Source organism: Rosa chinensis, chromosome 5, assembly GCF_002994745.2.
Source record: "Rosa chinensis cultivar Old Blush chromosome 5, RchiOBHm-V2, whole genome shotgun sequence".
NCBI classification, from domain to species: Eukaryota; Viridiplantae; Streptophyta; class Magnoliopsida; order Rosales; family Rosaceae; genus Rosa; species Rosa chinensis.
The window spans coordinates 73,353,908-73,379,023 of record NC_037092.1 but is presented as its reverse complement, the minus strand read 5'-3'; the positions used below and the strand labels follow the sequence as shown (position 1 = coordinate 73,379,023).

The 25,116-nt window shown below is 43.2% G+C and overlaps 1 pseudogene; it reads right to left on the bottom strand.

The window, feature by feature from the left end:
• Window positions 1-621: 621 nt before the first annotated feature.
• On the bottom strand, window positions 622-1,579 carry LOC112166808 (annotated as a pseudogene).
• Window positions 1,580-25,116: the final 23,537 nt, after the last annotated feature.

Below are 25,116 nucleotides of genomic sequence, written 5' to 3'. Positions count from 1 at the left end.
ACCCTAGAAAACTTGGGCCCAACACAACAGCTTCAACAAAAGTGGCACCACAGCTAGATCCTTTGACACCTCCGTCGCAAGGAACCACAACAACAATCACAGAGCCACCTGAACCGTCGCCATTGAGAGCACCCAACCCAACCACCTATGTAATGCTCTTCCAGATTGCAACAGACAAACCCTTAAACCACTTGTCAAATAGAGAAAATGACAGGGTGCCACACATGGTTTCTAATTCTCCCATGAAATTTCTTTCTCATATCCACAAAATAGAGCTTTGTCAAACTTAATGGGCCGTTCAGAGAAAGGTAGGTTTTCTATGATAATCGATAGCGTTCGAATTTATATCCATTTTGTTGCAACTTTCCCAAGTTCATTCTCTTTTGGTGAGGCCTGATGCAGCCTCTTCCGCATGACACAAACCGATGCAGTTCTCATGTGAGGCCGATCATGGCTTCTGAGCCTCTTTTTAACACTTTCTTTTCTTATAACATTGATCGGTTTACAAATTAATGCATGAATTAATCACACATCTGGTCGAATGAAAGATATCTCAACAAGGACAAAGTAATCCATGAGAAGAATAAATTAGCAAAATACCGTTACAAAAACTACGATTAATAATATCCCATAACTAAAATTTTTACAAGAAACCACTCATTCGATCAACTTACATACTACAAATACACACGAAATGACACAAACATGCGGCTAAAAATTAGAGAAATAAAAATGATTACTCTTTATTTTTCTTACAGATCTTTTATAGTACAGATGATCTAAGCTTTAGAACTTTCAACCGGAGATTTCAATAGCTTTGACATCGGGCTTATTCACCTCCACCTTAGGAATTGTCACGCTGAGAACCCCATTCTCCATAGCAGCCTTGATCTCGTCTATCTTGGTATTCTCAGTAAGACTGAACCTTCTGGAGAACTTGCCTCTGCTACGCTCGATCCGGTGCCAGGTGTCGTTCTTGTCCTCCTTCTCTATCTTCCTCTCTACGCTAATCTGAAGCACCCTGTCATCTTCAACCTCAACCTTGACCTCTTCTTTCTTCAGCCCCAGAATGTCGGCCTTGAACACGTACATGGGCTTCTGGAGTCTCCTTCCAGTCAATCCTGGTGTTAACAAAAGCCGAATTTTCGCGAGGAAATTCAGGGAAAGTGGAGAGCGATGAAGCAGGGAATTGGAAGTCCTTGAAAGGGTCCCAGAGATTGAGGGAAAAGGGATCAAAGACGCTGCTTCTTCGGAAGCTGGGGATGAGCGACATTGTGAATTGTGATGAGAAGTTTTAGCGTTAGGATGGTTTGGGAAGGATGTTAGAAGGTTTGCTTTGCTTTACCTGACCGGTCTGGTGAAAGAAAGGAAGATTGGTTGCTTATTTATATTGGAACCAAAAGAGTTTCGAGAAGTTACGCACGGGGCCCTGATCGGAAACTTGTGTGATTATCTCTGGAAATTTTGAGGCTCCATTAATTTTTTGCAGTTAACGAGTGATTGGGTACTGGAAACTTCTCCAAATTTCTGGAATTCATGGATGTATTATAGATTTATACTACGTACTACCTGATATTGAAAAACCACATGAATTTATCAAAAAAAAAAATTGTCAAAACACCTCCTAAATTTAACAATAATTATCCATTTATACTCCAAACTTGCAATTACAGAAATTTACCTCATGAACTAGATAAAAATTGTCAATTTACACCCTCTCCGTTGAATGCAATTTTTTTTCATCCAAATATGAGGCATGTGCCATAAATATGAGGAGTAATATAGTTATTTTATATTGTTTTTTGTAACAAATATACATTAAATCAAAAACAGTTTTTTGGAGTGAAGATTTATGGCCTTCCACCTATTTATTAATCCATGTACTTCTCATTTTTATAAAATTACATTATATTTTCCCAAGAAGTAGAAAAATATAAAAAATGAGCCCATAATCGGATTTATGTTGTAATTCATGATGGCTAAAAATTATCCCCACTCTTTTTTTTGAATCTAAGGAGGTCAGCCTTGATGAAAATAAAACTTACACATTACAAATGTCAGCTGCAATTGCAGCTTGTAAAAAAACTGAAACTGAAAAATAGAACTCGACTTGCCTAAGGGAGCAACCATGGTTAGCCAACAGATGGGCCACCATATTTCCTTGCCACCAACATGACACACATGAACAACCCCCTGAGCTTCTCCCAGAGCCATTACATCATCATAAAGCCTGCCAAGCAAGGATGTATTGGCAGATTCCTTTGTTGAGAGTTGTCGTTGGACTTCCATAGCATCAGTCTCCAAAATTGTCGGACCAAAACCATGTTCCAGCGCAAACTCTAGTGCAGCTTTGCAAGTCAAAATCTCTGCATGTTCCGGCGATAACAGACCATTCAACTGACTAGCGCCACCTCCCAACATGATCCCATGCTCATCCCTATACACAAAACCCAGTCCACCCTGCCGAGTAGCATGATGAAATGCACCATCCACGTTGATCTTCACCAGGCCTACCGGAGGAGCTCTCCACACTGCCCTTAGCATTCTTCTAAACCTGGAAGGCTGCAGATTATGGAACCTAAATTCCTGCATACTTGACACAAGACCCACACTAACATCCCCACCTGCACTCTTCTTTTGATTCCATATCCGGTCGTTTCTCTCCTTCCAGATCCCCCATAATGAGAATAGGAAGTCTCCCAACTGATATAAAGACAATTGTTGTACACATTGATTCAGCCAAGTAATAACGTCATCAGCCATATTACTAGGGTGATAACAAACCTGCTGGAGCATAGCATTTTTGTGGAGTACTGCTTGAGTGAAAACACAATCCCAACAAAGATGAAGAGTTGTTTCTTCGTGAGTCTCACACAAAACACACATATGCGAGGCCAACACCACTCTCTTCGAAGCCAAACTACCTCAAGAAGGAAGAATATCCAAACACACTCTCCATATATGTATTTTAGCTTTGTTTGGGATAATCACTTTCCAAAGTTTCTTCCAAAACCTTGCCCCAACTGGAAGCTGCAATGGATTGTAACTAGAAGAGTGCTAAAAAACAGACCGATAAGCTGTCTTGACTGAGAAGCTGCCCTCTTTCGACAGCTTCCAACATAATCAATCCTGCACATCCCTCTGACTCAACGTAATTGCAGCAATCACCTCTGCTTCCTCCGCCGAAAAAATCTCATTTAACAACGGAACATTCCACCTCCTAGCTTCACGTTACTAACTTCCACCGCTGCACCCGTGTTCGTGGGTCTCCCCAAAGGCAAAGCTGCCACCCAATTATCTGAGAAGATGTCCAGCTCCCTACCATTACCTACCTGCCAGTAACAGCTTTCTTGAAGGAGTTCTCTGTTAACTTAATGAGCAAACCAAGATCGTTTCACAAAATGCATAAACACAACCAAATGATCAATACAATATGAACTAGAATATAACAAGAAGAGATGCATTACCTGCTTCATGTACAATAACCATTCCTTCAAAAGCAGTAGCAACAACACAGCTATTCAACATAAATAATCCAAGCTCCAAAACTTCAAGCAGCCACACGCAAGAAATCTTCTACTCAACTATGTATTTAACTCCTCTCTATGGGGCAGGACTGAATGTTTTGTCACACAGTGAATAGGGACTTCAAGCACCTATATATACAAGCTAGATAGGTTTTCCCATAAAAGAATCCTTGATTCTAGCCAATGAGTTGTCATCTTTAAAGATGTTATAATTATCATATCAACTAATTATATATTTATCTTTATCACAATGGATTCCTAACCATATGAGTGACATACCAAGGCTCATTAGGTGTCTAGGCAGATAATTCATATATTTCTTATTTATTGTAATAAGCTTAATCAATTTGTTATTTACTTAATGTAGATAATATTAGGTCCAAATAATATTTTACATTCTCTAGTGAAGAAAATACTTCTCCATGAATAAGAAGGAGAAACATGTGGCATGGCTTCCCAAAAGGATTGATTCGGGAAGTATCTAGCTTTGTATATGCGCTCTATAAGAGATGAAGGATTCTGCAAGATTCTCCATGCTTGTTTTGCTAGCATGGCAGAATTAAAGTTGGATAGACTACGAAAACCCAAACCACCCTCTTCTCTCGGGTTACAAAGTGCATTCCAATTCTTCCAGTGGATCTTTCTTTTATCTAGAGTACTACCCCACCAAAACCTTGCACACTGCTGTTCCAGATCATCACAGAAACTCTTGGTAAGTTGGAAGACACTCATAGCATAAGTAGGTATTGCTTGAGCCACCACCCTGATCAAAATGTCCTTCCTTGCCCCACTCAACAATTTACCCTGCCAAGCAGTAAGTTTCTTAGACAATCTCTCCTTAATATACTGAAAAGTAGACGTTTTCTTCCTCTCTAAGTAAGTGGGAAGGCCTAAATATTTTGTATGAGATTCCACAACCTCCACCCCCAACAAACTAGAGATATCATTCTATAGATTGACATGCACATTTTTGCTAAAAACCACCGAACTCTTGGCAAAGTTAACGACCTGTCCAGAAGCCCTCCCATAAATGTTCAACACCTCCTGTATGACAGAACAAGATTCCACCGAGGCCTGTGCATAGAGCATACTATCGTCCGCAAACAATAAATGGTTCACCAAAGGTGCATTAGGCCATGTACCTCAATACCTGGTAAGGAACCTGTGATCATTCGCTGTTGTAGTAGGGTTGAAAAACCCTCAGTTCCAATCAGAAAAAGATAAGGTGACAGAGGGTCCCCTTGTCTCAGACCTCTGCTAGGAATGATAGATCCCTGTGGTCTTCCTCGAACCAAAAAGGAATACCTTATCGTACTCACACATTGCATTACCATCGATAACCAGCTCCTAGTAAAACCAAACCGGATCATCAGTTTTTCTAGAAAAATCCACTCCATTCTATCATACGCCTTACTCAAATCTAATTTCAATGCAATATAACCGTCGTTCCCATCCCGCTTGTTGTGTACAAAATGGGCTATTTCATTGGCCACCAGGATATTGTCTGTAATCAATTTGCAGGGAACAAAAGCTCTTTGGAAGGGAGAAATCACTTCAGGTAAAACAACCTTCAGTCTGTTAGCAATAACTTTTAAGCAAATCTTGTAGATAACATTACAGAGCGCAATTGGTCTCAAGTCTGCCATATTCTCTGGGTTACTTACTTTCTGGATTAGACAAATGTGGGTAAAATTTATTTGCTTCAGCAGCTGGCCCGTCTGCAGAAAGCTATGGACTGCCGCGAAAATATCCTGACCAATATGCTCCGAATAGTGTTGGAAAAAAAGTGGAGGCATCCCATTTGGACCCGGAGATTTAGTGGGATACATCTCAAAAAGAGCAAAACGCACTTCCTCCATAGTATAGGCCGCACAAAGCTGAGCATTCATCTCCTCAGTAACACAAGGATTAATAGCCGCAAGAGTCAAGTCCATTGCGTCAACATCAACCTCAGAGGCTCGAAACATTTTGGAAAAATAGGCAGTAATTACTCTCTCAATGTCTGCTTCATCTTCATGCCAATTCCCATACTCATCATACAGTCCCTGCAAGGTATTCTTCTGTTTCCTATTCTCTGCTTTCCGGTGAAAGAAGCCCGTATTATGGTCGCCTTCTTTCAACCATGTGATTTTAGCTCGTTGCTTCCAAAACAACTCCTCTTGGAATAGTAAATTCTGAAGTTTGTCAATCAACTCCCTATTTTCAGTTTGCACACTCTCTGATGGAAACACACTCAACAACTCCTCCGGTCTAGAGCGAATGCCAATCATTTGTAATTGTCGGCCCCGGAACACCTCTTTCTGCCATTTGTTCAATTGAATTCTAGTATGCATGATCTTCTTGGTAACACAAAACATAGGTGTACCTGACACATCAGTTCCCCAAGCCTCCTTCACCACTCTATCACAATCCTCATACTGTAGCCAAAACGCTTTGAATTTGAAATGGTGACATTTAGGCCTAGCCAGCAAAGGAATCGAACTAGCTCGTAGCAAGAGAGGAACATGATCAGAATCTGATGGTAATAAATGAAAAATTTAGCATGGTTAAAGATGTCAATCCAAGAGGGAGTGAAAACAGCCCTACCAAGGCGCAGAAAGGTATCAGAATTCCACCAAGTAGCCATTGCTCCCTGAAAGCCCACGTCCAGAAGATCACAGTAACCTAACGCCTCCCGGAAGCCTCTCATCTGTCTCTCCGGCCGGATCGGACCTGCAATATTCTCCCCGCTATTCAGAATCTCATTGAAATCCCCAATTACCATCCAAGGAAGGGAATCCATATAAGCTAGGTCACGTAGAAGTTTCCAAGAGCGATCCCGGTCTCCGATTCTTGCATGTCCATAAAACCCCGTCAATCTCCAAGATGGGAGTCCAGATTTACCCACCACCACCGCGTCAATATGATGCGCTGATTTGGTTCCAATCTGAATTGTCAAGTCCTCATTCCAAAAGAGCCCCAGGCCCCCTGCATGTCCTGAACTCAAAACTTCCTCCGCATGCTTAAATCCTAACGCCAGACGAAGCTTTTCAAAATCCTCTAATTTGCTAATCTTTGTCTCACATAAAAAGATCAATTGTGGAGGATTTTGAGAGCATAAATCCTTCAGAGCCCGAGTTGTTGCATCGTTGCAGATACCTCTGCAATTCCAACTTAGAACATCTAGATCCATAGATGTCAAAATTTGCTTCCTTTGCCAAGAAAGTAACCCTAGTCGAGAGTGGCTAGGTCAAATAAGAAAGCATAGCAAAATTATCCCAACTCTATTTGTTAATTAAATTAGTGGAAGGCCATAAATCTCCAATTTAAAAAATCAGTTTTTATTTTAACATATATTTATTAAAAAATTAATTATTATAAAATGACTTTAATACCTCTCATGTGCATGACACATTCCTCACATATGGATGGAAAAAGTTACATTTGACGGAAAGGGTGTAAATTGACAATTTTTGCCAAGTTCAGAGGTAAATTTCCACAATTGCAAGTTTAGAGTACAAATTAACAATTATTGCCAAGTTTAAGAGGTGTTTTGACAATTAAGCCAAAAAAAAAAAACATTCAAATCCCTTATCAAGATGTGCCGTGCCACAACAAAAAGTCCAAGATAAACTATCAAGATTCTAAATCCTACTTATAATCCGACCTAGATCTCAAATTCAAATTCGGATTGTAATATTTGGTACATGCATGTAAACCAGAGCATCACAAGACACACAATGGAGAGGCTAATGGTGAGGTATTTTTTCGGTTTTTTTTTTTTTAGGTTTTGATTTTTAGGGCTCGGGCTTGTGCTAATAACGTGTTTAAGAATAAAGGTTTTGAGAGAGATTGATGAGAGAATTGTTGTGTATTCATGGATAATAGGAGTTCTATATATTGATACGCTAAAAACAAGCGCTCAACTTAACCCTGCAAAATGTAGTTGTTAGTATAGAATAAGTAAGGATCATTCAAGCCGTGGATTGAGGGTACACAAGTAATTACGTTACAAATAAAGAATCAAAGTATGAATATAAATATGTACGAAAATAGTAAAAGAATATATGAGCATGAAATCGTAAAAAAGGGGGTTTTAGGTTATGTAACGCATAAAATTAAAGTAAAACATATAAACAATGCGGGATATACAATGATATGAATATTGAAGATGTTAGAGATTCGGAAATCCACCACCAAAACATGCTCCAATTGCTAAGTCGTGAAAAGGTATCAATCTAGAATAAACCGTGACGCATTGCATAAGTTCTTATTACTTCTCTAGATTACTTAAGCAAGGTGAACGCACCATTACTAAGCCTTTAGAATAAACAATCAAGGTATAGAATGCTATCCTATCAACAATTTATTCTAAGCATTAATCACATGTGGAAGTTTGATCGAAACAAGCATGCAAAACTAGTGTGGAACGCCTACCCAGCATGCAATCCTTTTTATTTAGTTTCACCTATTGTCTTATAGGTTTTACTACCATTAAAACAAGCATTGTTAATCGTTTAGGAGATTAAAACACCTATTTCTAGCCCCACTTACAAGTTCATAATGTTCTATTGACGCGTTCATGAACATAAACAAGTAAGAGATATCCATAAACCAAAACCAAATAAACAAATTCACAACAAAGTAGTTTCAAAACTAAGAATTAAAATATTGTCAAAAACATGTCTTAGGGCTTCAAACCTCGCCCCTTGTTTGAGCCCAAAAGTATTTTTGGTAAGATCCCTTTAGGGGATTTAGCATAGTGGGCCGATACCTGTGGCCCAAAATTAAGTTTGCTTGGGTTTGGGTTATAGCTTCACCCATTCCAAGATCCATAAGGAAAATGATCCCTTTTTAGAGTCAAGTAGCAGAGATTGAATTGGAATCTTCAATCAATAATCCTTCTTTGGTAAGGAACAGTCGAAACCCTAAGGTATAAATACCAGGTTTCAATGACGAAACAGACACAACTCTTCAATCAACTAATCGCACAGATTATCAAAGCCTATTCGGAGCAAACCTACCTGCAACCTAGTTGCGAACCCAGAGAAGCAAGGGTAACGCCCTCGCAACCCAGCGAAGCTAAAGATACGCTTTAGCGAACTCGTGCTTTCTCCAGACTTCCCAGTGATTGCTCTGCTCAACCTACAACGTTGAGTATCGATTCGGTGATGCGAAGAGATCACAACACAAGTCCTTATTCGTAAGGCAAAAAGTCATTTTCCGAAAGGCAGAGAAAAGAACCCTGTGAATGGTTGGTGCTCTCCTCGTCCACAGCGCTCGAGAAGAAGTCAGGTCAAGGGATTTTCCGACCACTGCACCCCACGGTGCTGGCACGCCTGCACACGCTCAAAAGAGACTGTTTGCAACCAGATTGGTTTTGGAGCCAAACATTTTGGCACGCCTAGTGGGACCTACATAGCATTTCTTTGTGATCACCACCATTGGGAAGTCAAGCGCAAACCCTTACCAAAACTGCCCGAAGCACAAGACCTCCAACTACAAGCCGCACTCTCGTGCAGACTGTTGTGGTCTTTCTAAAGAACAGGTGACTCAAAGATTTTCTCTCAGTTCATCACCACCTAATATGTCGACTGAACAGGGAGGAAATCAGCTACCCGCTACTGAGGGCGAGAAGTCGGCTATTATGTCGACGAATGAGGTGGTCAAGGCTCCCGCGACCACCATGAAGGCCACGATCGGCGAGACAGCTGAAGCTAACTAGTTCGAGGCCCTCATCATTCCAGAGGATGCTAGCATTGACGAAAGACTCCGCATCCTTACGATCAATAGTGAGAATTATCGGAAGCATCTGGCGGCTTCGATCGTGAAGACGGAACAGTGCCTTTGCGACTTTGACTAGCGAATGAATCAGAATGCCTAGGAGGCTAAAGCGCATGCACACCATCTCGCCAATATAGCCAAAGGGCATGCTGACAAAATCGATGATAAAAATCTCGCACAATACCAAGAGCTTTTGGGTGCTGTTAACACCGTTAAAGCTCAAAGCATGGAAACTGCGGCCGACATTGCTGCCATGCGTAAAGAGGGTTCTAATCTTGCTACCCAAGTGGCGATGCAGAGAGCTAAGTTGAACCAAGCTAAGGAAGTTCTGAAGAAAGCTTTGGGAGACCCCAATGCCATCCTGGGATCGCTCGGCCAGTCGTCTGGATCTGGAAAATATGTACCGCCGAATGCTTGGGAGAAGGCTAGCAACAGCATCGCTACGCCTTCTGTAACTACTACTGCTACGCTAGTAAAAAGTAAGGAAAAAGCCCTGGTAATTGGTGGCAGTAAAGACAAGACCACTCCACTGAGCGGACAGACCACTTCCCCGGTTGGACAGAAGAACCAAACTTCGAAAGCTGGTGAAAGTACTCTTCCGACTCTGCCGCGTTTATTCAATACCTCAGTGATGGGACAGAGAACATATACTAGGAGCTACCAGGGAACTATTATGGAATTGACCAGGCTGGCAACCCGATGAAAATAACAGCCTTGGCGAAAGATGTACCAATGCCAACGCTTTCTCTTTAACAGTCCACCATACCTCGCACTGTTCGCCTTAGAGAAGTAATATCGACGGTTAACCAGGCTGTACCTTTGTAGACTGCTCGCCGAACTGTGGCGACACTTCCTCCTCCCGGTCCAGACTATGTGAGACGAGAAGAGGTAGAGGAGATGATCAGGTTGGCTAACCCTAGAGCCAACCTGGATGAGGTGTATGAAGGGCCTTTCCCATCACATATCATGCTCGCGCCCTTTTCTAGGGGCTATATGAACATAATATTTTCTACTTTTTCAAGAGAAGATACTAAGAATGCGGTAACTCACTTGGCCCTATTCAAGGTACTGTGCGGTCAGTACCAGAATGACAACAGTCTCAAGTGCAAGATCTTTGGTACCTCTCTGTCTGGAGCTGCTTTTATGTGGTTCTCTAAACTCCGGCCAGGGTCCGTGGCGAATTGGCCCGCAATGGAAAAGCTATTCAGGGAAACCTTTAGAGCTATAGAGCCTGAAGTTGACTTGGCTTCCCTTACCCAGACGGCTCAACAACCTGCCTAATCTGCTGTTGCTTACCTTAAGAGGTTTCAGATTGAAAAAGCTAAGCTGAACATGGTCTTGCCAGAAAGAGAACTCGTCAAGTTGGCGATCAAGGGATTAGAGCTGTGTCAGCGAAAGAAGCAGCATGGTAGCATTATCCAGTCAATGGGAGACCTCATCACTGAGGTAGGTAGCTTTGAGTACCTCCTCAGAGAGACAGATGCTAGAAAGAATGCGTCCAAAGGGAAGTACATTCCTGGAAAACACTGTACGGTGGCTGCGGTGAACTACCAACAAGCCACCTACGACCCCTACTACCACGGAAGCGAAGAAGTTCTCTAGGATGAGGAGGAAGAGGAGGAGAATGACATCTCCGCTTTTAAACTGACTGGGTGAAAAAACTCAGTCTTGAAGTAGTTGAAAATCACCAAGGAACCAGTCAAGCTCAAGTCTGTAGCCTTCACAAATCCTGTGTTCGCGACATACACATATGATGCTAGTAAGGCACATGAAATATTAGATGAGATGATTGCCGCGAAGATTGTAAAGACGAACTTTGGGCCCTTCCCTGGTTCAGATCAGCTGAAAGGAAAAAAGTATTGCAAATTCCATAATCTATGGAATCATAACACAGCTGACTATGTGAAGCTGAAGGATCAGATTCAGGTATGGCTTAATAATGGTAGTTTGCAGGTGGAAGCTCCAGCGTCTGCAGCAGCGCTAGTAGACCTGAACCCCTTCCCTGACACTGGGGTCAATTTGGTTGACGTGGCTTGGACCAAGAAAAACCAGAGGAAACCAACCCTAGACTTGACCACCACTGGTCAAGATGGGAGCAAAGAGGAAGATGAGGTTCCAGCAAAGAAAAAGGCCAGGCCTACCAGTGAGGCCTTACCAGTAATCCTATGCTCGCGATGCAAAGAAGAATGTGGCATCCAAGTGTCACATGAAGAGGTCGAGCAAACGTTTCGTTTTGGCTCGTTCTCACCAATCAAGTAGGCTTCGTCTTCACGAAATTACCAGCCTTCCATCCCCAGAAAAAAGGATATAGTATAATCATCCTCATCCCCAAGATATTCCAACCTGTTTAGAAGTTGTAAACCGCTTCGGATGAGAAGAGACAGGAAGAAAAGAGTAAAGGAGAACGTAGAGACATCCTCACCAAACCCTACATTCCACCTGCTTCAACATCCTCCATCAAGGAAGGAAAGTGGTACACTAGAGAAAAAGGGAAAGCGGTGGAGATCAGCCCTTCAAAGAAGAGGAAGCTTCAACGCAGGTTCAGAGAGGCCAAGCAAATGCTAGAGGCTCTTGACCCGGGCCTGATTAAGCCTTCACAGTTGGTCAGATCTCCTGAACAATATGAAAAGGAGATGGAAGCACTAGCCGCTAAGCCTTTGGTGGCTCCCCGCAGCTTTCAAAAACAAGCAAGTTCGACATCGGGGGCCCCCAAGCCAGTGTTTTCTGCAAGATCACTAAAGAACAAACACCCCCGCAGGCTAAGAGGGATAGCTCGCCTGCTAGGCGACCACATGTCAAGGGCATGTTGTTTCATGAGGAGCCTGAAACCAAGTCCTCAGCTTTTGAGAGACTGGGGGGGGGGGGGGGGGGGCAAGGATAATACCTCAGACACCTTACAGTGGAGACCTAAGAAAGTTCAAAGTCTCGTGGTCGCACCCCCAAAAGGGAACCCAACGGCAGAACAGAGGTCAGACTTAACAATGCAGGCCGCCGCGGTTGGCAAGGACAACCAGGATGAGATCAAGCTTCTGGTCGCGAAGGATTCGCTAGTTGCTCGGTTTAACACCAAAATCCCAGCTGATAAACCCCAGCTCGACCTGGAAGATGATGCCGACGAGATGGAGACAGTCGGCACCACTTGCAACATGGTGTATGTGTTGCCCGCAAAGTATGCTCTGCTAGTCGTAGCACAGGAGTATAACGTCCCGAACCTGAATATACCAATTTACTAGTCATTTGGACGGTAAACGACCCTTACTTTCACTTTTACTGTCGTTTTAGTACTTTTAATGGCCCTAAAAGCTGACTTTTTATTTGGGTCAAAATTTGAGAAAATGTTCTTCATGAAAGTTGTAGGGGACGTTAAACCGAGCGCGTGGATATGTGGTACGTAAAAATTGGAGTTCGTATACGAAAGTTATAAGCGAAAGACGAAAGTTACTGTTCATGTAGTAAGTTTCTATAAATAGCCGAGTTACTGTGGTAAGTTGCCATTTTTGGAAACTTACCCAGTTTTTCTCTCTCTTCTCGCCCGACCTTTTCTTCCTCTTCGGCCCGATTCTTCCTCCTCCGGCCACCCCACGATGTAATCTGGACATCAGCTGGCTAGCCTCCTCACCCTGGTCACGTCTGTGGTGGTGTTTTGCAACAATTTGGCCGGAAGAGCTCGATTGGGAGCTGTGAAGGTTACTGTAGCAGATCGGGATTTCAGTCGATTTCCGGCGATTCCGGCCGTCTCTGGCCACCAAACCGGCGTCGAAGGTTCGGTTTTTGACATAGATCATTTCCCCTAAGGTCTTTCATTTCAATTTGCAGTGTAGAGGTCAAATTAACGATTTGCAATTTCTAGGGTTCTTGGAGTTTTCTGGAAAAATTTCACCGGCCAATTTGGAGCCCTTCAAGGTAAAATTGGAACTTGTTGTAGTTATGAAAAATGTTGGGTCTGTTGTGTAGGTGGTGCTGCCAAAATTTGGTGGCCATTGGTGGTGGCTGCCGGTGGCGCGTGTGGCCCACGCGCCGCCACCGTGGACGGCGTATGGTGGTGCGTAGAGTGGAGCTTTAAGCCCAAATTTAGTTGTTTTAAATAGCATTTGAATTATAGAGGCTATAATTGTGATTTTGGTGAAAATTGGAAGAGTTGGGATTGGATTTTGAATTGTTGGAAAACTATAATACCAGTTATTGAATATCGAGAATCCGACGGTCGGATTTCTCTTGTATAATACCTAGAAATTAAATATCGACGAATTGGACTCTATGGTAGTTTGGAGGGAATCCGAGAGGGATTGAAAGAGTTCGGTTTAAGGGGATGATTAGGATTTTTCATTAACTAATTATCGTAAATTTAATTTCCGTCATGTAATTACGTTTTTACGAGTATTATTAGTACAGGACGAGAGGAGTCTTCATACGAGGAGGATACCGATCGTCGATTGGACTAGCTAAATACTGTGAGTGGACTTTTGTTTTTAAGTAAATGATGCATGCATTTATTTCTTTGAATGTGTTCTATTTAGTTATCAATTTACATTTCGAGCGTGTGATTTAGTCTTAGAGATTGATTTCGCTTTATCTCATATAAGTGCTTTGGATAATGATTTGTTTCCAAAGTTGATTATGATTTATAATCTTATTTGACGAATTATATATTTCCGAGGTGATTTCCGGAATTATACTTTTAATTATATTCTATTTCGATTTGAGACTTTTAAAGGATTTTCGAAATGGGATTTCGATGGAGTTATATTCCTTATTTATTTATCGACTTCGGTTTTGGCATTGGGAATGCCTTGATGATGATTTTGAAATTGGTTTTGTTTCGGTTTACGGAAAAGATGTTTATTATTATTTCTTCCTATTTATTTTAAACTCGAGATTATCTTGGCGTGTGGGACACGTCATTGGAAATTCTTTTATGAGAGATGGGGAAGCCTTATGTTTTATGGATTTATGAGGTTTTCGGATTTTCTTTTGCCATACCTTGGGTGACTTATCATTGCTAGCATTGATCTTCCGCCTTTGTGGCGAGGTGATGGGATCACCGAAGCCCTCCGCCTTTGTGGCGCTGGTTATTGTCTCTGTGACAGTAATTCTCAAGCCCAGTATCCTATCGCTACACATAGTAGGTATATTACGGGAGTAATGGGAGTACTTTAGCCTGGGAAGCTATCACCCGAGCCTGGGAGGCTCACTCGTATGGCTATCGTCTTCCCCTACTCATTATACTATTTTCGACTAGCGGGGCTAGTCTGATTTATTTTAGCCAGCGGGGCTGGTTTTATTTCCTTGAGTCTCAGAGTTTCAACCTTTTCTTTTAATCGTTTGTGACTAGCGGGGCTAGTCGGTTTTCATGAGCGGAACTCCTCTTGTTTTATTTTCGTTAATCATTGCATGCATCGAGAATTTTTTAAAGAAATAAATGTGGGAAAGTATAAAATCCCTTTTGTTTGAAATTGTTTATTTTTGTCCACTCACGCTAACGTTTTTATGTATTTTCTCCTGGGCCCTTCGGTTTCAAATGCCCAATTTGCAGGCGAATTAGTGGAGGTCGGGCGTACATGACATTTGAGGCATAATTGTCACCACTTCCGCATTGTAGGATCCCTTGATCCTTTACTCTACTTTTTATTTCCTTGTGTATTAGTATTGCTCTGATAACCTTTGGGATTGGTATTGTTAAGTTGAGTTTTGTGTTTTGTGAGTTGGGGAATGTTGTGAAATGGGGAGCAGGGTGGCTCCAGGAGTATAAGGTTAGTTTGCTTGAAGTGCTTTGTGTGTTTCTACATGTTTTGGGTAGTCCATTTTTAGGGGAAGTTCTGCCAAAGTTTTGGTAGAATTTCTTCTAAGGTGGGCCCCGCAGGACTACTTCGGATTTCGAGGTGAAATTCGGGGCGGGTCCTGTCAAGGAGTGTACGGAAACCAAGGTTCGAAAAATCGCTAGGCATTAGTCGGACGGTGGCCAAGGGATTAGTGCCCAGGCAGCTAGGCGGGTGCCTAGGTGGTTTTGTATTTTTTTATTTTTTAATTATTTTTATAAGATATAATCATATAAATAAGAATATATAATTACTTAAATAATAATAAAATTGATTAAAAATATTCAAAATAATCAGTTCTATCACATCTATGATATGATTTATATCATATCAGATAAACCCATCAACACAATCCGCCTAGCCCATTTCACATTAGCCTAAAGGAGAAAGAAAATAATTATATTAATTGATTAATTTAATTTAAACAAAGGGAAAAAAGATAAAGCAGAGTGAGTGTGGCAGAAGATAGTGGTGGGCTTCCCACGCCATCCACCTCCCTCATGTTGATTTGTCCAGCATAGAAATTCGGATCGTTAATTGCCCTCTGTGCTTACCAAATTACATTCTCACAATCGCCGCTCAAGAGTCTGATGGTTGATTCGTTTTGCATTGAAACCCTTGAAATCACGGCTGACCACTCTATCCCGAAGTATCTTTTCTTGATCGCCTCCACTTTATTTCTGGCGTCGACGTCAACGGAGAACAGGAGCTCGACCCGGTTGTTGAGCAAAGCGTCCCGGAGCTCGACCTGATCCTGAATGCATATTGCAGCCACTGCCCAGGCGTAGCCTGCCCACCCGTCTAAGAGCTTAGTCGCCCGCCTAGTCGACCGTCTAATTCCAACCCACCCACCTTCACCGATTTTCTATTACTCGCAGTGGAGACTCATCACCCAGCACCTAGGCGCCGCCTAGACGGCCTGGGCGGCCAAGTTTTAGATTACTGACGAAAACTGAGGGCGGTACCGAGCAGTCTCTTCAGATTACTTTGGCTGCAACGACACCCGTGGAAGAGGTCGTGTTCCTTGAGACTGAAGATGCTAATAGCAAGAGTCTATTCATGAGTTTCACAAGACCAACACCTGCCATGGTCTAGCACATGCGACCACTGTATATCACAGCAGAGATTGGCAGCACCAAGGTTAGCAAAATCATGGTCGATACTGGAGCCGCAGTCAATGTCATTACTACAAGGACCATGCAGCTTCTTGGAATTAAGAAAGAGCAGATCCAGTCTACGTTCCTCACACTCAAGAACTTTGCTGGAACAGTGACAAAGACATTGGGCCTTTTGTTCTTGCGCATCAAGGTTGGTCCTGCAGAGGGAGTTTATGCTTTCTTCGTGACAGATTGCTACGCAGCATACAACGCCATTCTAGGCCGAGACTGGATTCACCGGAGCTATTGTGTTCCATCAACTCTCCACCAAGAACTGCTCATGTGGAACAGGGCTACTGACAAGGCCGAGCTAATCAAGGCTGATCCTCGCCCATTCCCTGTTTCCGCGAACTATGTAGATGCCAGGTACTACTTGGAGCCAATCACTCCATTGCAGATCAGTGGCATAGTCAACGAGGGCCGCCCCACAGGGGTGATGGCCTCTGAATTGGCACAGTAGGGTCTTACGCTCGAGAAGAAAGACCTGAAAAGGCCTGGCCACGATGTGCCCAATATCCTCAATAATTAATGGATCACAACCTTCTAGAGGAAGGGGTATAGGCCTTCCATTCTCTATACGAGAGGCTATCCTCATACTTGGTGGAAAAAGAGGCCTATGACCGAGTCGCGACCTTAGAAATTGTAAACGAGGAATTCTTTGACCATGAGGAGGAAGAAAAGGAGATTCAACTCGCCTCGGCGGCATTGGATGATACCCCTCCGAAGGTCTAGGACCCTACTGAAAAGGTCAATCTAGGAACGATTGATGAGCCTATGGAAGTGGCTATTAGCACTTGTTTGGAGCCTAGCGAGAAACAGAGGCTTATCGACTTATTACTGGAATACAAAGACCGCTTCGTAGAGAAATACGAAGACATGCCAGGCCTATCACCAGACTTGGTATGCCACCAGCTACCAACGATGCCTGATAAGAGGCATGTGAAGCAAGAGCCGCGACAAATGAACTCGGAGACTCAAGTTTTGGTCAAAGAGGAAATTGAAAAGATGCGCAAATTCGGCATCATCAGGGTGGCCAAGTCCAATTAGTGGCTATCCAACATAGTGCCTGTTCGCAAGAAAAATAGTAAGATGAGGGTCTGCGTTGATTACAGGGACCTTAATTTAGCTACCCCCAAAGACGTTTATCCCATGCCAGTCGCGGACATGTTGGTAGACGTAGTTCCAGGGCATGAGCTTTTGTCCTTCATGGACGGAATTGCAGGATATCACCAGATTTCAATCGTGGCGAGGATAGACACAAAACCGCGTTCCGCTACCCAGGATTCGCAGGTGTTTTTCAATATATGGTCATGCCCTTTGGACTGAATAATGTTGGCGCCACTTATTAGAGAGCCATGAACCTGATCTTCCATGACATACTTGGGAAGATTTTTGAGGTTTACATTGATGATGTGGTTGTGAAGTCTAAGAAGCGAGGGGACCACATAGCTAACCTCAGGAAGGTATTCGAGCGCCTGCGGCTACACAACTCAAGATGAACCCTGCCAAGTGCGTTTTCGGAGTGCAAGCAGGTGACTTTTGGGCTTTATAGTTCACCAGCATGGTATAGAGGTCCCTGAGGACAAGACAAATGCAGTTATTAACGTATCTCCCCCACGTACAAAGAAAGAGTTGCAACGGTTGCTGGGCAAGATTAACTTTCTGCGGCGTTTCATCTCAAACTCTGCCGACAAAATCTAGCTTTTCTCTCCCTACTGAAGTTGCAAGGACAGAATGAATTCGTGTGGGAACCTAAACACTAAGCGGCTTTTGACAAAATTAAGGCCTATTTGGCGAGCCCGCCACTGCTTGTTCCTCTGTTTGGACCTGATTTTAGCAACTCCCATGTGTGTTGATTTGAGGGTTGATCAGAGAGGCATTGAGTCATTCGACTAGAATAAAAGTAGTGTTCGGCTATTCGATCGAGATTAGAAGTTTTCGAGATGTATGGTTGAGATGGATACGCTGATGAAGGTTTGAAATTTTGGGGTCAGATGACCCAAAATATGAAGAAAAACGGATTTCATAGACATAAAGTTGGACGGCCCGAGTCCACATGAGTAACTATACAAATGGGCTACAAGGCAGAGTGAAGTAGTTCAGCCGAACTCAGGTAGTGACGTCGGCCGAAGAGTTCATTGAAGAACTGAATCCTCACAAGGAAAGAGTTCAAATCAATTACGGATTTCGATTGTAAAGATTTTAGATATCAGCCAAGTCAGGATTTTATGAGACAAATCAATCCTAGAAGGAAGGAGAATCCTACTTCAATTCCACGTCTTGGAGGACAAGTTAGCTAGGGTTTTTACTTGTATATATAGCACATTGTAACTCATTGTAAAAGGTCCTGCACCACACAAACAAATCAATATACAACTTTTACTCAAACTTTTCTCTTACTCTTTCATAGGTACCCTTCTATTCAACTTTCATAACTTGTTTTCATTTTTAGTTGCTTACTTTTATTTCAGTTGTTACATTCAGGCACTTTACTTTCTTGTTCTTTATTTTATATGTACTTTACTTTTCGCACGTAGGAGTAGTTTGTAACATAGAATTATCATCCATTGATCTCTTTCGGCCAGTTCGGATTGGATTGATGCGATTCGCCGTTCACACACATATCATCTCACAACGTTTTGACAACCGAGTCCACTTCACATTCGTCTTCACCGTGATTTGCGAGTACCTTCACTCAATAGATCTATCGCTTGTCACCCGAACCTTTGAATTTACCCAAGAAGTGAATGTGATAGAAGATCCCGGTCAGGATTGACGCTTAACCGAAGTCCTTGCAACAGAGGGACTAGAACCTAACGGCCGAGAGGGTTCCTTCCTCGGCCTACAATCACTTGAAAGTAGTCGGATACAAGTGCAAATCAGATCTGAACCTCAGTCAGCCATTCGGACGCGAGTTGGCACGCCCGCGCAATTTAGAAGGACAATTCAACCAAGTCCCTCGGCCCTCATTTCGGCCGAGACAATTTTGAGGCAAACATCCTCCTAGAGTTGGATTCCCATTAAAGTTGTATATTTCAGTAGCGGAGGCATCCATTGGCAGCTTACTCGCTCAGGACGATGAAAAAGGCGTGGAACATGCCATATTTTACCTCAGTAGGACACTCACGGATTGCGAGACCAGATACACTCCAGTGGAAAAATTGTGTCTCACATTGTACTTCTCAACATACAATGCGGCATTACATGTTATCCTTTACTGCTTGCATGATTGCTCAAATGGATCTCGTCAAGTATATGTTATAGCGACCTATTCTGCGAGGTCGCATTGGCAAGTGGGTGCTCGCTTTGTCCGAATTCTCACTACAGTATGTTCCCCAGAAGGAAGTAAAAGGGCAAGCCATCGTGGACTTTCTGGCACATCACCCTATGTTGGACGAGCCTGCGGTGCGAGATTTAGAGGTCGCTGCTGAGACCTTAGAGCGCCCAGACTTGGCTTGCATACCAGAATATGCTGCGTTGTATTAAGCCACAGTTTCACTCCAACCCTGGGTGCTATATTTTGACTGCTCAAGAACGGATACAATGGCAGGGGCAAAGTAGTTCTGGAGAACCCTGCTGGCGATCGTTTTTCCTATTGTTTCCAATTAGAGTTCCAATGCACCAATAACCAAGCAGAGTATGAGGCCCTTATTATCGGACCAGAGGTGTTGTTGGAACTTGGTTTTAAAGACGTTCAAGTCAGCGGGGACTCTTTGCTCGTGATCAACCAGTTGCTCAAGAAGTTTAGATGCACAAGTTACCTGTTAGCACCATATTTGGATTGTGCACTGGAGATGTTGAACCAATTTGCTGACGTGGACTTGGAACACATGCCTCGCGAGTGTAACTTTACGGCCAATGAGCTTGCTTAGTTGACTACAAGCATTACTTTGAAGTATGGAGTTCGCGAGCGTATTCTAAAAGTTGAGCGCCGCACGCTGCCTTCCAGGCTCGCACGGTCTGACCTACCTGATGAGCCAACAGTGGCTGTCCTGGACCCTATCGATGTGGATTGGTGGGTTCCTCTAATTACCTACCTTAAGCAGCTGGATTCCTCTGCTGACAGGAAAATACGCTTTATCTCGCTTAATTATTTCCTCAGGAACGATGAGCTACGGTGGCGCGGAGAAGACGACATCGACTTCAAATGTGTCTATGGTTGCGAAGCAAAGCGATTAATGCAAGAGGCTCATGCGGGTGTGTGTGGAGCCCATCAAGCGGGTCCAAAGATGAGGTGGTTAATCAGGCGACATGGGTATTATTGGCCAAATATTTTGAAGGACTGCATCGTGTTCGCGAAAGGGTGTCAAGATTGTTAAGCGCATGGGCCAGTCCAGCACATTCCCAATATTCCCATGTAGCCAATCATCAAGCCCTGGCCTGCACGAGGATGGGCGCTCGACTTGATTGGCTACTGACTTTTTCACCAAGTGGGTAGAGGCTGAGCCTTTGAAGGAAGCCTCAGGTGCCACCATTCGTCAATTCGTATTTCATAATATTGTATTCAGGTTTGGTATCCCTGTAGTGCTGGTTTCAGATAAGGGGGCAGCGTTCATGGGACGTGATATGCAGGAGCTTGCTGCAGACTTGGGCATTCAGTTAATCCATTCTACCCTTATTATGCCCAATACAATGGTCAAGTTGAGGCCAGTAACAAGATTATCATTACTCCGCTGAAGAAGATGCTAGCGGAGAATCCTCGCCAATGGCACGACACATTGTACGAGACACTGTGGGCTTATCGCACCTCCAAGCGCAACCCGACTGCCACCACACCCTATGCTTTGATGTTTGGTCATGATGCAGTCCTCCCTTTGGAGATCAATGTTCAATCTCTGCGCATTCAGGATCAACATCATCTGATCAGTGAGCAGCGTGGCAGCCTTGGACAGCTTGGTGATGGAAAAGCAGCGTATTGCCCTCACCTACGACAAGAGGACGCGTGGACGCAGTTACAAAGAAGGGGACCTTGTATGGAAAGCGGTCTTGCCGTTGGGTGAAAAGTTGACTGGTCGCGGCAAATGGACTCCTCGTTAGGAAGGACCTTTTGTGGTTCACCGTATTCTTGAGCGCAGGGCTTTCCACCTCAAGGATTTGGAATGCGAGCTCCACCGCAACCCTATCAATGGGCGTTTCCTGAAGAAATATTATCCCAGTATTTGGGAATTCGAAGATCCACCAGATACGCCTGTTTCTGGGACAGGGGGTGCAAACATAGTCTTCCTTTGTTGGCGCCCTCCATTACACTTAGGCCAACCAGTGGCCCCATTTTCATGTCTTCGCCTTACTCAGTTAGACTAGGGGGGCAACACTCTATGCATTTGGGCCTTGTATTCGTGGCCTTTAGAGGCCTTATTGTTCTTTATTTTCTGGGTATTTTTTCATTTCTCTTCTTTTGACATTAAGTGTTAAAAGTATTTCTAGCAAGGCCTATACCAGAGGCCTTATTGTAATAAATATAAGATAGCGAAAGAAACATATATTTGTATTCATAAAGTGGCTTTGCGGCCAAAAGCAATACAAGACATTTGCGAACATTTACATTTGCATTATAAAGCCAAGAGTGGTTCAGAATTACACGATTTCAGATCTTCTAGGAACTTATGGATCTTCTGGGCTTTCGGTCCGTAGGGAGTCAGTGAAATGACCTCTCTTACTCTTACTCTCTTCACCCTCCTCGACCAGGTGTGTAGCTGCTATCATTTGTGTTGTGAGGAGAGGGAAGGAAATAATCATCCCAACCTCTCCTGGCATGCATCCTCCGGGTCGGCAGCGGGTAGCTCAGCCCAGTTGCCCCATCTCCCTCTGGAATAAAACGGAAGTTCAAGCTATTGAGTCAAGGAGGTAGGGCGCCCATGTAACGTCCCGTATCTTAAATTATCAGTTTACTAGTTATTTGGACGGTAAACGACCGTTACTTTCACTTTTACGGTTGTTTAAGTACTTTTAGTGGCCCTAAAAGTTGACTTTTTGTTCGGGTCAAAATTTGAGAAAACTTCCTTCATGTAAGTTGTAGAGGACGTTAAACCGAGCGCGTGGATATATGGTACGTAAAAATCGGAGTTCGTATGCAAAAGTTATAAGCGAAATACTAAAGTTACTGTTCATGTGGTAAGTTTCTATAAATAGCCAAGTTACTGTGGTAAGTTTCAATTTTTGGGAACCTACCGGGCTTTTCTCTCTCCTCTCCCCCGATCCTTTCCCCTCTTCGACCCGATTGCTTCTTCCTCCAATTTCTTCCTCCTCCGGCCAACCCACGACGGAATCCGGGCACCGGCAAGCTCGCCTCCTCATCCTTGTCACGTTTGTGGTGGTGTTTTGCGGTGGCTCGGCCGGTGGAGCTCGGAATTGAGCCGTGAAGTTCACTGTAGCAGTTTGGGAGTTTTGACGATTTCCTGCGATTCCGGCCGTCTCCGGCCACCAAACCGGCGTCGAAGGTGCGGTTTTTGCCAAGGATCATTTCCCCTCTAGCCTTGAGTCACGATTTGCAGTGTAGAGGGAGAATTGATCAAAACCCGATCCTAGGGTTCTTGAGTTTTCTGGGTTTTTCTTCACCGGCTGGATTCGACTGTTTAAAGGTAAAATTGGGATGTGTTGTAGTTGAGAAAAATGATCAGTGTGTTGAGTAGGAGCTGTTGTCAAAATTTGGTGACCATTGGAGGTGGTGGCCACCGGCGCATGAGCCCCACTCGCCGCCACTGTGGGTGGCGCGTGGAGGCGTGTAGGGCAGTGCTTTGATTCCGGTTTTTAGCCCATTAAATCCTATAAATTGTGTAGAGCTTGTATGTGAAGTTTGGTAATTTTTGGAGAAACTTGGAATTAATTATGAATTTTTGAAGTTTAGGGTTTCGATTATCGAATTACGAGAATCCGACCGTCGGATATCTCCTGGTTCTGCCTTAGAACCTTTAAATTAACGAATTGGTATTAGTGGTATAATTTGGGCTGAATCCGAGGAGAATGGGAGATGTAATTTATGAGGAATTGAGTTTAGGAATCATATTAAATTGTTGAAGAATTATTCACGGAATATAATTGTGTACAGGACGACATATCGAGCTATTGCTCGATGACGGAACTCGAATGCGTGACCGTCAGAATAGTACTGTGAGTGGACTTTTGTTTTTAAGTAAATGATGCATGCATTTATTTATTGATTATGCTCTATTTATTTATCAATTTACTTTTTCGAGCATATGGTTATTTTCGAAAATGGAGTTGGATTTATGATTATTTGAAGATTTTATGGTGTGCGGGGTCACGTCATTGGAATGCTTATTTCCCTCCTATTTATTTTATTAATGAGATTTTTTAGAAAGATTTTCGAAATGGGATTTCGATGAAGTTAATGCTTATTTATTTATCGACTTCAGTTTTGGCATTGGGAATGCCTTGTTGATGATTTTGGAAATTGACTTTGTTCCGGTTTACGAGTAATATTATTTCTTCCTATTTACTTTGAATTTGAGATGATCCTGGCGTGTGGGACACGTCATGGGAAATTCTTTTACGAGATATGGGGAAGCTTTATGTATTTATGGATTTATGGTTATCGGATTTCCCTTTTGCCATACTTTGGGTGACTTATCATTGCTAGCATTGATTTTCCGCCTTTGTGGCGCGGTGATGGGATCACCGTAGCCCTCCGCCTTTGTGGCGCACAAAGACAGTAATTCTGTAGCCCGGTATCCTATCGCTACACTTAGTGGCGTAAGGGTATATTACGGGAGTAATGGGAGTATTTTAGCCTGGGAGGCTATCACCCGAGCCTGGGAGGCTCACTCGTATGGCTATCGTCTTCCCCTACTCACTTTACTACTTTTGACTAGCGGGGCTAGTTCGATTTCCGTTTTACCAGCGGGGCTGGTCTTATTTTCTTGAATACCAGAGTTTCAATCTCTTCATTTAGTTTGTGACTAGCGGGGCTAGTCGGTTTTTCTTGTATAGAACTTCTCTGGTTTTGCTTGCCTTAAACATTGCATGCATCAGAAGTTTTTAGAGAAATAAATGTGGGAAAGTATAAAATCCCTTTTGTTTAAAATTGTTTATTTTTGTCCACTCACATTAACGTGTTTTTATGTACTTTCCCCTGGACCTTTCGGTTTCAAATGCCCAGTTTGAAGGCGAATTGGTTGAGGTCGGGCGTACATGGAGTTGAGGCATAGTCAACAGCATGGCTTCCGCGTTTGCCTTTGAATTAGGTTTTCCTTATTTACCTTTCTATTAGAATTGCTCTGATTACCTGAGGAATTAATGTTGTTAAGTTGAGATTTGTGTGTTGTGAATTTGGTTGATGTTGATTTGGGGAGCAGGGTGGCTCCAGGAGAATAAGGATGGATGATTTAGAAGTGTAAATATGCTTTCTACAGGTTTTGGGTAGTCCATTTTAGGGGAAGTTCCGCCAAATTTTTGGCAGAATTTCTTCTAAGGTGGGCCCCGCAGGGCTACCTCAGATTTCTGGGTGAAATCTGGGGCGGGTTCTGTCAGCCCAAGAAGAGTGTAAGTCCTTGGGTGGCCTCCCACTCTTCATTGGTTTGCTCCGCGCAGGGAAATCTGAGGAGAGGGATTCCCCAGAATTTGATGCCTGCGTGTTCTTTAGGTTAACTGAAACCGGTGTATCCCATCTAGGATGTCAAAAGCCTAAAGACATGTGGTGGACCTGAGATTAAGCCATAAGGCCTACTCAGGAAATGAGATTTCGCCATAAGACCTAAGATTCAGAGGCTGGAGGGGATATCATAAGGGGAAGATTTCAGGAAAAGAAGGAAGAGTAATAGGGCTTGCAAGGTTACTTCTGGCTAAGCTGTGGTTGCGTGCATCAGGATTTCCCCCAAGTACAGGTATTTATAGGGC